General features: G+C 37.2%; 1 protein-coding gene and 1 long non-coding RNA gene across 2 annotated transcripts in view; one reads left to right on the forward strand and one right to left on the reverse strand.

Moving 5' to 3' along the window:
* LOC135200616 (retinoid-inducible serine carboxypeptidase-like) overlaps nucleotides 1-15,839 on the forward strand; it is a 67,153-nt gene that overhangs the window by 8,999 nt on the left and 42,315 nt on the right. The window lies entirely within an intron of this gene.
* LOC135200627 (uncharacterized) overlaps nucleotides 6,856-15,839 on the reverse strand; it is a 57,971-nt gene continuing 48,987 nt past the window's right edge. Inside the window, exon 3 of the long non-coding RNA XR_010311344.1 lies at nucleotides 6,856-6,928. This is a non-coding gene — a long non-coding RNA (uncharacterized LOC135200627). The remainder of the gene's footprint in view (nucleotides 6,929-15,839) is intronic.

Here is a 15,839-nt window from a genome sequence, read left to right on the forward strand (position 1 = left end):
TCAGGCTCTCCAGAGTCAACGATTAAGATTAAAACATAATGCTGACATATTGTTAAAGTGATTTGGAAAATCTACTTGTTAATTGTCTGCAGTTTTTCAACGAAATGTTCAGACAGGTTAAACGTTTCTTCTTGGAGATCTTGTAGGTTAACTCACTGTTTTTTGTTTTGTTAACAAATGTTAATCTTAGTTCCCTTGTTAATAGGTTGTAGACCCACAGCTGGGAAATATCTCTGTTAATGTTCTGCGTTTCGAACTCCTCCTTGAAATTTCCCCAAGTAGCTTGTTATTAAAATTATACTAGGGCCGTCTGTCGGAAATTTTATTTTTCTTTTAAATAAGACATTCTCTGTTTGTTTTGAACTCGTTCCTGAAATTCTGAATTTCCCTTCAGTGCCGGATGCCTAATTCTGACCTCGAAGAACAGCAGCGTCAGCGTCAGCAGAAGCAGAATTCCCCGAAGAAGCAGCATCAGCATCAGCAGCATCCAACCCAGACCAAGATGATGACGATGCCCCGTGCCCAGTCTCACCCGACGGACGTGCCGTCCCGTCCCTACGCCTACGGGATGCACATGCCCTCCTACCCTTCCCGACGTGCCATGGGCGTCAGGTCGGGCAGCATGTCCTCCGGCGGGAGGAGCCACCTGTCGTCAGAATCCTCCATTAGCTCTGAGATTTCCTCGAACTCCTCCTCGTCCTCCTCCCCATCTTCCTCGCCGACCCCCGATCCCTGCGACGTAGTGCACACGAAGCCCTCCAGCTTCAGGAACTGGTGGTGTAGTAGCTGTCGAAGGCCCCGGGAGGAGTGCGAGTGCCTCTGCGCCATTTCCTAGAGGAGGACGAAGACGTCGAAGGGTGGAGGCGTTTTGGCCTTCGAAGTATTTTTCATAGTAGTGTCTGGTGATGATGAGGTCGATGATGACGAACACTATACTAGTGAGAGAAGAATGATGAGTTATGATGAAATGTGGCCCAAGTGGGAGATTTGATGAAGGAACTGCTTCTCGTAGCCTTTGTCGAGTATTGGCAGAACTTGAGGTTTGCGTCGGGAAGTATTGAATAGAAAAACAAAAATAAAACATATGTGTTCGTTTCCTGATTGAATCTGGAAAAATATTCGTGACGTGGAGAAACCGTTGGTCAAAGCAGCATCTATATTTTTGTATATACCTTCAGGTGCTACCTTTGGTGCTCTTGATCATTTTATTGGGAAAACGCCTAGAAGGCTAACCTTTGAAATGATACCCAAGAAATATTTGCGTCTCGTGTCTCAGAGGAGTATGGATCTAGGGATGTTGCCTTTTTCGTAATGACTGTGACGTCACAGTTATGTAGAGCTTTGAAACTGTTATAGTTAGTTACAATTTTTTTTCCAGCAAGTCCAGGCGCTACCAACTCTCTTGTATATGGGGCACGTTGAAGTGTACCAATGCCACACACCCATGGTGGGCATAGAATAGAGTGGTTATGCGCCTTCTCAACGGACTTTGTGATTTGCCTGTTGTTCTAAGAGGACCAAACAGATCTGGAAATGCATTTTCTCAGTTTTAATGAGACTGTGATACACGCAGTGCTTTTTTTTTTTTTTTTTTTTTTACTTCTGAATGTCAGTCTTGGTCGCATGGGAGTATTCAAAAAAAATCCAGTCGATGAATATTTTGGGTAAAATTGTTTAATGTACTTAACTTTTCTTTAGTTTTTTGCTCAATTTGATGGTTGAGACTATATATACAACATGAATCTTGCAATTTGGAAATACTTTTAAATTATTTCTCTGTAGTCCTTGATTCGAGAATTACTTAATTTTTGGGGAGGGGGGGTTTTCCTCAATTTGATATGTGGTTGAGACTTTTATTTATATATATACAAAATGAATCTTGCAATTTGGAAATACTTTTGAATGATGCCTGTAGTCTCCAATTCGAGAATGAAGAGAGACAACGTCCCAGTAAATAAAAGTTGGCTTTTTGTAACTGACTCATTTTGCAAGTATAGTAATTGTTCAATCCAACGACTTCTATTGTTACTGATGCAGGCCGTAACGGGCCTTGAGGGGTTTTAACATGACTGACACCTGTCATAACGAAGGCTATGGAACTTTGATTGATACGTGTGGGTTATGTTAAAAAGTGACGTTCCTTCACCTGATAGCTAGCTGGAATGAAAGGGGTTTTAGAAGGTATCCACTGAAGAGGAAGTGGAGAATTTGTTTGTGGAGATGAGTTTAGGAGACTTGGCACTGAATGGGGCACCGTTAACACGAAGTCAAAAGGAAATATTAAGGAAGCCAGAAACCGGATATTTTAATGTTTTGACAGTAAATATGAAGTCGTTAAAGTGACGACAGTGAGGCAGCTCTTGACAGATATTAACCTCCCCTTCATATTTCCATTGTACTTCCCTTGTATTTTTTTTCATTGTGCCTTTCCTTGGCTGTTTCATTGTAACGATATATATTAAACATATAGAATTTAGCGTTCCCGAAGAACGCAGTGAAACTACGATTGTTTATTGTTTCTTTTGCTGTCGGTTGGTTTTGACCAAGAAGTGTTTTGACGAATATTTTTTAGGTGCTGACTGACATGTACTTGGGTATATCTGCACGCACTCGACGGACTGTGCCAGGATCATTGCCATGCAACTCAGTAGTGGCTGACGAACGTCACTCTGTGGATATGTACACGTTTATATGACTGATGTTCATAGATGCAAGTACTTCACTGGCCGTAGCAGCGTTTGTCAAGCTAGAATTTGTACAGCTGGCAAAAATGTGTACATGCAAATCTACAGTTACTGTTTGTCTTAATTTCCAGTAGTAACGTGCACATACATACTTCCATGAGGTACTTGTCAGATTATGTGCTGGTACAACGACGACAAATATCTTGACAGCATTGACTGACGATGTGTGTGAAATGACTGAACCTAATCTTTTATTTAAAAAAAACCCGTTGGCGTAGCTTGTAGTCTGTGTTAGGGAACCAAACAAAAACAAAAAAACAAAAAGTGATAAAGCTTCCATATTCCAGTATTTATATTATTCATGCTACTTCACATGTATACGCACCATTTGTTAAGTATTTAACATTCCATCTCTTCATCTCTTGATTTAATCTTTAGCATCGTATACCGTTCATACAGTGATTATATAATTATATATATGTTATTACATTATGATTTACAGATATAGGTCCTAAATAGTTGTGTAATATGAAACCAAATACGTTCATTTAATGTACGACAGTGATAAGGGATTTATATATATATATATATATATATGTACTTGGTTGATGACTTAATATTTTTTTAGTAACTCTACGAGGTAGGAATTGATTTCGACCGTAAATTGATTTTTTTACTCTGATTGAATCTGACCAATTATATCACTATATCAGTATTTGTAGGATTACCTGAAGTGCCAGTAACTGCTGTAATTTTAAATGAAAAAGAAAAATATTTTATATTTTGATTATAGAGAAATATGAGCATGACTTAACGTACTCCATTGTAGAGGTAATGTATTTTTTGTCAATGTATTATGAGATTTGATGTGCCAGCAAATGTGAGCGTGATAATTACTATTTTAATGTTATACAGAGTGATGTTGAATAACACCTTGTATAATTTTTCAATAAAATTCAATATAGAAATGACTGTTCTTAATCCTTTGTATATTTTTGCTTACTCGAGGACTAAGCCTACAAACTGTTATTGTTGTTCTTGTTGGGGGGGGGGGGGTGTGTTAGGAAAGCCTAAAAATGTCTGAAAAAGGTGTTTCAGTTTGAGTTAAAGATGCATGAATTTTATGATAGGGTATTTATGATTTAATTATCAGAATGAAAATGTAAAAAAAAAATAATGTGGAAGTTAAATAGTAAAAAATTATTTCTAAATAAGATATAGCACTTTTATTTTTATTTTAGTTGTTGGAACAACGCTCTATTTGACCGTAAAGTATATGGCGCCCAGAATAAGCTGGAGGTCGCAACATGTCTTGTATAGTTATGACTATAAACTGTATTGAGTTGATGTTTGGGTCTTCCTTCGTCTCCATATTACAATGTGGTGCGTTTTTGCTTGTTGCAATGAAAAGTCAAATACCGTATGAATTTTAACTGTTGCTACTTTCCATCCGCGTTATCGCAAAACTTAGCAACTTTTAGAAAGTAATTGCTATGAAACGAATCTCTCTCTCTCTCTCAAGAAGTCCCTCAAAACATTCGTAATAAGGAAATCATTTACAACCACGTAGAAATTGACTCTCTCTCTCTCTCTCTCTCTCTGAATTCACTTTCTAAATTCACTTGGGATAATCTCTCTTTCTCTAAATTCACTTGGGATAATTCTTTCTCTCTCTCTTCTCTCTTCTCTCTCTCTCTCTCTCTCTCTCTCTCTGTAAATTCACTTATAAGCGTTTCTAAGTCGGCCAGGATTATTAACACATAATGTAAAGATTCAATTTTTAATTCTCTCTCTCTCTCTCTCTCTCTCTCTTATTTTTTACAAGATCCACATTATCAGCCGGACGACGATTTTTTTTTTTCTCTCTCTCGATCGAAGGTCGTCCTCAAGGCGTATGAAGTTAGTTCCACGAAAGCGAAAGTCAGACTGATGCTTAGCAACAAGGGCCTTTCCATTATCGTCCAAGTGCGACATAGCCACCACCAGGACCCACGACCCACTCACTGGCTATCCCGGCCGTGACTTTGTGGTGGCCTTTCTGGTTCTTGACGTCGTCTATGACGTAATTTGGCAGTTCTTTTATCTAGAGGTCAAAGGAATACGGTTCAAAACTACGAACTGGATGTTTCATTCGGTTACTTCGATCTAGTGCGTGGGAGTACAACTTCACGGATTTTGAAATGATTGAAAATTCAAGAGGGCTAATGCGTATAGTTGTGCAGTATATATATATATATATATATATATATATATATATATATATATATATATATATATATATATATATATATATATATATATATAATATACATCTAATAAACGGAGCCCATAAAAACGCCGAAATATAAAAAGTAATTAAGTACTATTGTCAGATGGAATTCTGTTTTAACGGAACATTTTTACCAGTCCTAATACACACACATATACGTATGTGTGTGTGTGTGTGTTACTGCTCTTGTTAGTTTTGCATAAGGACCTTGATGACTTGGATTTTCAGATTTTTCCACTTTCCAAACCACAAGCTTTCGAACCACATACACGTTCGTCTTCATCAGGAATCTGACGAAGAAGACTTAGTCTTCGAGAGTTTGGACTTGTAAATACAAGAATATGGAAACTAAACCATCCCGTCTTACGAAACTCGACACGAATTTGAATATATATATATATATATATATATGTGTGTGTGTGTGTGTGTGTGTGCGCATTAAGCTACAAATGTCTTTTAATATCCAATTCGCTCTACCTCGGAATTAATATATTTTCATATCATATGTTAACCGAAGGGGAATTTTTTAGTTGATAATAATTTCGTCCTCTTAGGCTGCGTATCATGATGTTTTTTCCAGTCAACTTTGTGTTGAACATCGGGTTCCTCTCAAGTAAGTTCTTCAAATTCTCAACAACGAATTTTTTGTTCTTCTTCTTACTTTATATTCTCACTTCACTCTTGTCCCATCTGTTTGTTTTTCTCGGCTCAGCGGAACTTCGTATCAAACGATAAACTGTCTAGTTACCTTGAGGAGTTATGGTATGTCTGTGTTGATTGTGCTTTGGGCTTCCACTCGCACTTCGGACATTATTTGTCCCTCTGAAGGACTTTTTTTTTTTTTTCTTTCTTTTATCGGGGCTACTGACGTCAGTGAGCGTAGAAAGTCCGCGTACGATTTTCTGCCTTTTTATTTTTTTTAATTTTTGCGTTTTCTTAAACATAAATAAGAGTTTAATGAGGCTGCAGTATTTTATTTTATGAAACGCAGAGGCCGAGGGACTGATTTTTAATTTTTTTTTTTTTTTTTTTTTTTTGCGTTTTCTTAAACATAAAAAAAGAGTTTAATGAGGCTGCAGTATGAAACACAAGAGGCCGAGGTACTGATTTTTTAAAAAGAATTTTGCGTTTTCTAAAACATATATAAGAGTTTAATGTTACATAAATAAGTTTAATGAGGCTGCACCATTTTAGTTTATGAAACGCAGAGACCGAGGGCCTGATTTTTAAAAAAATTTTGCGTTTTCTTAAACATAAATAAGAGTTTATTGAGGCCGCAGTATTTTAGTTTATGAAACGCAGAGGCCGAGGGACTGTTGTTTATCTAGACCAGGGGTATTTTCAACCTGTGGGCCCATGGGCAGTTCTGAGGGGGCGGGCGGTGGGGGTGACACGGACATCTTCAAAATAGCATTTAAAAAGGTGAAGAATTCTACAAATAATGAAGAGCGAAATAAACAAGCAAAAAAAGGTATACCCGATATTTATAATGAGGAGAGAGAGAAGACAATAATAATTCTACTATCATCATTGTACAATTCTGAAGAGCAGTGGGCCATGAGTATTTTGGGATGCCAAAAATGGACCATGGGTATTCAGGGATGCCAAAAATGGGCCATGGGCACAAAAAGGTTGAAAACCACTTAATTTTGGACCATGCAGGAAGACAAAAATTGAGATGGGATGGGGTTGAGAAAAATAAGTTGGACTTCACTCCTCAAGGCTGGGACGATGTCAAAAGGTTTTGTATTCTTGCAGAAAGTGACCTCACCAGACAAAATCATGGATTTTGACTTTCATATTTGTGTCATGCGTTTGTGACGGTTTTTTTCCCCCCATAAGTGTATTACAGATCTAAACTTAAATCTGTTCTAACAGAACTTGATTGTCAGTCTTTAGTACTTACACGAGACGCGACGGCCAGACGCTAGAAGCTATTTAATGACTGGTGTGAATTCCTAGTCCATGGCGGCACCTGTAAGATAAAAAGTATTATTTTATATTACAGCCTTCATGCAAATTCCACGATCTATGGCAGTATACCTGTCAAATATACTACAGTCTATGATACTGGTAACCAGTGTTCCATTTAGGCAATAAAACAGGGGGGAAGGGAAGGTGGGGGGGGGGGGCGTCTTTCCCTTTCAGGTAATCCCCTTCACTCGTTTACCTTTGCAGAGATGAGGGTTAGGGTCGCTTGTGTTCCCATCCGTACCAGGCTCTGGAAGCACAGACCCCTATCTGGTTTTGCGTGCGATTCATCTGCACTTCGACTGTGCCCCCCCCCCTCCCCCCCCTTTTTCCCCCCCCCCTTTTTATTATATATACATACACACACACAGACATATATATATGAATAGCTTGATCACGAAGTATATAAAACGTGATGCTATGTATAAATAAAGGTTTTTTGCCCCGAAGGAAAAAAATGAAAAAGCGAGATAGCCAAGTACTTTCGGTCCTGTTCGGACCCTTTACTGAGGCAAACAGGACCGAAAGTACTTGGCTATCTCGTTTTTCATTTTTTTCCTTCGTGGCAAAAAACCTTTATATATATATATATATATATATATATATATATATATATATATAATTTTTTTTTTTTTGTTTTTTTTAACAGGAAGTTAGGGCCATTGAGTTACCCTCACCCACCTCCTCTGTTCTTTTCACCAAACAGAGGAGCTCGAATTTCAAGTCAGTGGCCCCTATGGTGTGCGCTTGTTCCATATTATAGGTTTCTGCATCTTCTGAATAATAATAATAATAATAATAATAATAATAATAATAACAGTGAGTTGATGTTGGAAGCAATGTTTACAATGAGAGAGAGAGAGAGAGAGAGAGAGAGAGATGAGAGAGAGACGAGAGAGAGAGAGAGAGACTTTATTTACAAGGCAGTTTGGATAACTTGCGATGTAAATTGACACACGAGAGCCTATCTCTGTAATGTTTTATGTGTGAACCCACTTTGGTCTCGTTCCATATGAAGTCTTGGTCACTTTATTATTATTATTATTATTATTATTGTTATTATTATTATTATTATTATTATTATTATTATTATCATTATTATTATTATTCAGGAGATGAACCCGATCCATAAATGGAACAAGCCCAGCAAAGGGGACAGTGCTTATTAGGAACTAAGAGAAAGAATAGGCAAATACAGAAAGAAAAGATCTTGCTTATTAAAAAAATTAATAAATAAATAAAATTGTATTAAAATGCCAGGAATTTGAAGAAAACAGACAAACCAATTCCACACTGAGACTCAAACTATGAACACGAATGACGTTACTTCCACGAGAACCTCACCAAATGTGGGACGTGGTCCGAAATGAATGCCGTAAAGAGCCGTCATTAATTTGGAAATAACTGCAGCATACAAATGTGGCCTTCTCATGTAGTCAGATTCTACACTCTACCACAGATCACCTTCTCTTTCTTCCACCTCACTTCCCACCTTCTAACAATATTGATTCACAGTGCAACTGCTGCTTTGAGGTTTTCCTCCTGTTACAGCTTTCCAAACCTTTTATGTACATCTTAGTTTAACCAGGGCACTGAGCTGATTAACAGCATTCCTAGGGCTGGCCCGAAGGATTATAGATTGTCACTGACGTGGCTAGGAACCAATTGGTTACTTAGCAACGGAACCTACAGCTTATAGTGGGATCCGAAACACTTTACATCGAGAAATGAATTTCTAAATCACCAGAATACATTTCTCTGGGAACGAACTCTGGCTACCAGATCGGTAGGCGAGTACGCAGCCAACTCGTCCAGCGAGGAACTTTTCAAACCTTTTTACTTTCGATTTCAGCGCTGAATGACCTCATAGTCCCAACGCTTGGGCCTTTTGGTGAATTTCCAATTCTGTCTCTATTGCGAAGCTATCTCGCTCTCTACACGGCTGAAGTATATAATGAGAGGTGGGTGTTGGCGAACTTCCGATTCTGATCTCACGTGACTTGGTATTTAGTAGACGTGTCATCGAGTTCATGTAACCTTTAGCTGCAAGTCTGGAGCGCCATTAAAATTTTAATGATCTCTGAGGGTGCATCTTATATAAGTTTCTGGGTATTAATGAAAATGGCCGGATAGGGTTTCTAGTGCAATCGTGGATTAGAGTGGGAGAGTATACAAATTTATTGGTATGCTTGGTAATGACTTGAAATTTATTTAGTTAATTTGTACATGGCGGCCTTGGATAGTCATGCACGTCAATATTCATGAATGTGATTGGAAAAATGATTTATTAAAATTTCCGTTCGGGGGGTATTGAAAGTTTATTCACTGATTGTAAAGTACTTTCACTGATTGTAAAGTATGAAAGTTTATTCACTGATTGTAAAGTATGAAAGTTTATTCACTGATTATAAAGTATTCGAAAGACTATTCGCTAATTGTAAAGTATCACAAACTTTATATATTTACTGTAAAGTCCGAAAGTTTATATTCACTGATTGTGCACGAGAGCGAACGACCCTTGTTCGAAGGTACAGGTAGGCAGGCAGGCACGAGCATTAGCGTGACCTTGAATTCGGAACACGCCCAGAAGGTCCCCGAGGAATTCCTGTCCCATCAACGGTTTACTGGAGCCGTGTCCGACCGAAACTGGTATGCAATCGGATTTGACTGGGGACCTTTTTAATTCTACGTCAGGCTCTGAATTTCAGGTTTCAGATTTTTGTATTATTATTATCTGCAACTTAGAATTTTACTTTTATTTAGACATTTCACTTTTTTTATTTAACCATTCAAGACGGTTTATGACTGAAATGTTTTTGTACAATTCTCTGGATTTAGTTGTTTTTTGTTGTTGTTGTTGTTATTATTGGAATATAAAATTTAAGCCAGTATGTTGAAACCATAGGAGAGGGTGAAACGTATGATGGAAGAAAGTGAATATGAATAGAGATGCAGTAAAAGGATTTGAAAGGGGTGCTGCAAAGATCCTTAAGTAATGCCTACATTGCACCGCATAAGGTGCACTGACGGCACTACCCTTCTACGGGGGCCCCTCGTAATATCGCTGCCAACCTGTGTATACTGCATAAAATCAATATATTAATATAACGAGTGAATCCGTTTTCTGCTTTCTTTAACCAGTGTTTCAGTCTGAATAATGCAAATGTTTGCTACTAATAATGATTTATGAAAGAAAACGATGTTCTCTTATTCATATCCATGGGGGTTGGGGTGGGGGGGTGGTGGGCACGTAACCCGCCCCCCTCCCTGAAATCTGCTACTGACCTTGAAGTAAAATGTATTTTTACTGCAATAAAAGGTTGTGATAACGTGGATTACTTTTATAAAGCACATCTGCTGTTGGAGAAATCTGTTCATAATTTGACAAAGTCCTCTCTGATATAATAATCAACTTCATACAACTTCATTTATGCTTTGTTTATAATAAGTGATTTTTTATAAAGGCCAAACATATCTTAATTCGGGTTGTATGGATCGCCAGCAATTAACATCATGGATGAGTCTGTGGCCCATACCTTGAGGAAAGAGAGAGCGAGAGAGATTATCCCAGGGGATTTTAGAGAGATAGAAAGTGAATTCAGCGAGAGAGAGAGAGAGAGAGTTATCCCAAGTGATTTCAGCGAGAGATATTATCTCATGGGCTTTTAGAGAGAAAGTGAATTCAGCGAGAGAGAGAGAGAGAGAGAGAGAGAGAGAGAGAGAGAGAGAGAGAGAGAGAGAGATTATCTTAAGTGAATTTAGAAAGAAAGTGAATTCAGCAAGAAAGAGAGAGCGAGACAGAGAGGATTATCCCAAGTGAATTCAGCGCCCTTCCACTTATTCCTTCACGTGATTCCCAACCACTCTCTCTCTCTCTTTACTAAACCCTTGAGAAGGTCTTTGCCAAATCCCTGCTGCTTTGTATGGGGACGAACCTCCCCTCCACGAGGGACCGATGCCCTCGTTGAGATGCAATCCACCGCGCAGGATTAACCTTGAATTTGCGATTGCAGTGCCGACGGCGAAGGAGGAATACTGAACGCATCTCTCTATACATGACGGTGCCACCTCCCCCCCAACCCGGTAGGCAAGCACTGGAGGCCTTGCTTAAAAGTTTTCTTCTCCGCGTTCCATCCTTAGGGTTGAGGTTTTTTTAAATCTTATATTAGAAAAATATCTCAGTCATTACATACTACATAGGGTGTTACAAAATATTACAAAATTAAATATACATACAATATTTACAATTAGTATTGGTCAGAAAGAATTGGTAGTCAAAATCAATTAACTTTCTGCTGAATAGATTTTCAATTTTTTCTTTAAATAAATTTCTTAACAACCACATGTCATAAGTTAGTTTACTTTTAACAAAGGCAAACTTTTCTTCTTTTGTGTAATTGAATATAAAATTTAGGTCAAAGGCCAAGCACTGGGACCTATGAGGTCATTCAGCGCTGAAACGGAACTTGACAGTAAAAGGTTTGAAAGGGGTAACAAGAGGAAAACCATAGTTGCACTGTGAATCAAGTGTTAGGAGAGGGTGCGAAGTAACCGAATCTTCAGATATACATGTATTTTTTACTGTCACTGATAAAGTATTTTATTTCGAAGATATTTGTTGTTAGTTTTACGAGGTTTTGCTTTTTTTTTTTTTTTGCCTTTCAGTATAACAATAATTACAGTTTGGCGTTAATAATTACGATCTGGTTTGAATAGTAATTACGGCTTGTTTTCTTAAGCATAATTGTTTCTTTCGGTTGAATGAATTTTACCGGTTTTGGCTGAAAAGTAATTACACGAATATTTAAAATTTAATTGTGGTTAAATGAATATTTAAAAATTGAATTGTGGTTAAAGAATGAAAAAAATTAAAAATAATTGGTGGAAAATGAATTATTTAAAAAAATTTGTTGGGGATAAATGAATATTAAAAAAATTAATTGTGGTTAAATGAATATTTAAAAATTTAACTGTGGATAAATTAATATTTAAAAATTTAATTGTGGTTAAATGAATATTTGAGAAGTTTCATTGTGGTTAAATTTATATTTAAAAAAATAATTGTGGTTAAATTCGAGCGTTATTTAATTCCCCCGTTCGACATTTTCTTGGTCCCCGTAGGCAGTTAGCGTTGTCAGTGCACCTCACTCGGTGCACTGTAGGCATTACTTAAATGTTCAATGCAGAGTCCCTTTCATTCCTTTTACTGTACCTCCATTCATATTGTCTTTCTTTCCATCTTACTTTCCACTTTCTCATAACAACTGCGAGGATTTCCTCTTGTTACACCTTTCAGGCCTTTTTATCGTGAATTTCCGTTTCAATGCCGAATGACCTTATAGGTCCCAGCGCTTGGCCTTTGGCCTCAATGCTAGTTTATTCTGTTCTAAGGTATGCACCGTAATCTAAATGTATATATTTCATGTGTGTGTGTGTGTGAGAGAGAGAGAGAGAGAGAGAGAGAGAGAGAGAGAGTGTGTCAAAACTTTATTTCTATTTTACAATGGCTATTCTACATGTCATAGTTTAAAATATATACAACATAGGATACCAGATTCATATATTTTATATCGAAGTCAAACGGACATATGAGAGAGAGAGAAGCAGAGTACCTCAGTCTTTTCTTCTTCTTTTTTCCCAATTTTCCCAACATCTTATAATACGTCTTCCAGCCTTCAAGGAGCCGCTATAGTCCATCGCTTCAAGTTCGGGCCGAAACAAACTATTATTCCCCCCCCCCACCCCACGCCCCCCCACTCCCCGTGCAGTATCTCGTTTCCCGGGACCTGGGACAGATAAGGCCTGTATTAATACCCATGCCATCATCCAGCGCCTCAAAATATATATCTATAAGTTCGTTTGGGGGCGCTTCGCTCCTGCTGCTGCTGCTACTCGAATGTGAGGAGCCAGGGAGTTCTTGTGCGCTGTGGATGCTCGGAATGCGAATGAGGTAGATGGGCTGGTAGCCCGAGGCGAGGTGTGTCCCTTCTTATAAGGGTGTGGGGAATGTATACCTACACCTCCTACGTGGGGATAAACAACTGACGAAGCTGCAGTGGAAGTTGTCAGCACTGGGTGTTCATTGTGGATTTCAGCAGACGAAGGTTGATTGTGACTGACTTATTATTTTATTATGATTTACTTTGTGACAGTCCTCCTTACTATGAGAAACGGCTTCTCAGGGTGAGTGTGTGTGTGTGCGTGTGTACCTTAATGCATAATATTATTTATTTGTCCCCAAGTGTGTAGTGTGAGCTGCCATGGGCAAACTCGATATAACGCCATAACGCCAGATAGTGTCGACCTAATTTTTTTCAAACAACAGGACACGCTCTCTTGTTTTGGCTTCATTGTTCTAAAATGGTATTGTTGTTGGAAAGCTTAGGAATAATAATAATAAAGGAAGAACCTCTACAAGTGTAACGCTGCTGAAGTAGCCATTACTTTTAATAAAGGATGCTTGAGAGTGGGTCTGTTTCCTAAGTACAATAATAATAATAATAATAATAATAATAATAACACTAGGCTCGATCCAAAGATCCCTGAAAAGGAATCTAGAAAAACTAGAGGCTGAAGCAGCTCCAGGACTCATGCAGAAGAGTGTGCTCCTAGAAACAGCGCACAGAGTAAGAAAAGCGATGGACTCCTATAAAGGAGGCAGGATACAACCCGCATCCCACACTGTAAGTACCACCCAGGCGAATTGGAGGACTGTGATAGACAAAAATAATAAATAAATAAATAAATAAATAAATAATAATAATAATAATAATGCATTCGTTACAAATTCCAAACAATATTATTATTACAAGTTCCTTGGCCAACACGTGATTGTCTCCTGCATCGAAGTATATCTTGTCCATCGAAGATAACCATCATCAAAGCGACGCCAGGTTAACCCCCCAAACAAAATCACGTTCAATTAATAAAATGAACAGAACACGAGGCGTACTTTATACGAAGCAAACGTATATATACCTATTCACTGATCCTTGGCGATTCTCCAGTGGCATTCACTCAAGTAGCCTTGAGACGCGTGTTGCATACCTTACCTAGTTCCCAATTTTGTATTGGGCCACTGGTCGCTATTTACAGAGCTTATTTACACAGCGTTTACGATTTTGCTTGTTTGTTGCGCGATTCATTCATGCAGTTTTGTGACTTTTACGCGACGCCAGATTTAGCAAATCGTGAGGCGGATCTAAAAATCTTTCATCGGCGGCACTTAGGATTATCATATATATATATATATATATATATATATATATATATATATATATATATATATTATATATAATATATATTATATATATCACATACGAATACACGTACACACATACTATACATACACAGTAGTTGTTATTGTTGAAAGAATGATTAAAGTAAAATTTCACTTAATGAGCTGTTTTCGAAACACAAGGTCAACTTAATCCACAACAACCATTCAGCTTTTTGTGTGACTGGAAAGATTCAGATTATGGGATTAAAAAGGAAATTTTACGACCGTATAAAGGACACGGAATAAAAGGATGCTGGGATAAGCTTGAGTCAGATTAAAAGTCTTGAGGAAGTTTGGCATCGTCGCAAACCTACTCGATGTTTCATGACATTCTAGACAGACTATAGTTCCCAATTTTGTATTGGGCCACTGGTCGCTATTTACAGAGCTTATTTACACAGCGTTTACGATTTTGCTTGTTTGTTGCGCGATTCATTCATGCAGTTTTTGTGACTTTTACGCGACGCCAGATTTAGCAAATCGTGAGGCGGATCTAAAAATCTCATCGGCGGCACTAGGATTATCATATATATATATATAATATATATATATATATATATATATATATATATATATATATATATATATATATACACATACGAATACACGTACACACATACTATACATACACAGTAGTTGTATTGTTGAAAGAATGATTAAAGTAAAATTTCACTTAATGATTTATTGAAAGAAAACTTATGTTCTATTATTCATATCCATGGAGAGCACGTAATCAGCACCCCCCCCCTCCCCCCAAACCCTTTAAAATCCACCAATGGACCCAGTGACAGTACATTGATGATCCTGGTTGTTGCCTATATCTAGGATGATGGCGCCTCGTGAGACATTATATATTCCAATGTCGAAGCGGAACCCTAGATCACAACCAGAGTAAACTATGGGGGGGTGTGCGCAGCGCCACCGTTTGTTTACACTGTTGGTGAGGTGTCAAATGCCAAATGAGACTACACAGGTTGAATGGTGGTGTTCACATGTCGATGCTTGAAGGTCGCGTTCTCAGGTTATATATATATATGTATATATATATATATATATATATATATATATATATATATATATATAAATATATATACCAGGTTTATATATATATATATATATATATATATATTATTATATATATTCTAAACTTCTGTATAAATTAGTGGTACAAAAATATGCCAGAAACTTCAATAAAGGTAATATTACAAAAAAAACAAAAAATCACTATTGAATGCACCGTTATTAATTTATAGTTGCTAATATAAATGTTTATTCATGGCTTTTCAATCACAATAACAACAACAATAGCTTAAAAACAAGCAAAGTCATGGAAAAAAAAAAATATTCATTTTGCTAATAAAAAAAAACAAACGAAACCCAAGTTCGATTTTGTAAAAAGAATTGGTGCGTACACATGTACTGTTTATATATATATATATATATATATATATTATATATATATCATATATATATATGATATGGTATATAGACTATATATACCATATATATAATATATATAGTTATATATATACCTGCTAGTATTGATGTTTGTCCTGGCTTTTCAATCACAACAACAGCTAAAACAAGCAAAGTTATGAAAAAGTTATTCATTTTGTTAATAGAAAAAAATAAAAAC

The sequence above is a fragment of the Macrobrachium nipponense genome, chromosome 23, assembly GCF_015104395.2.
Source record: "Macrobrachium nipponense isolate FS-2020 chromosome 23, ASM1510439v2, whole genome shotgun sequence".
Lineage (NCBI taxonomy): Eukaryota > Metazoa > Arthropoda > Malacostraca > Decapoda > Palaemonidae > Macrobrachium > Macrobrachium nipponense.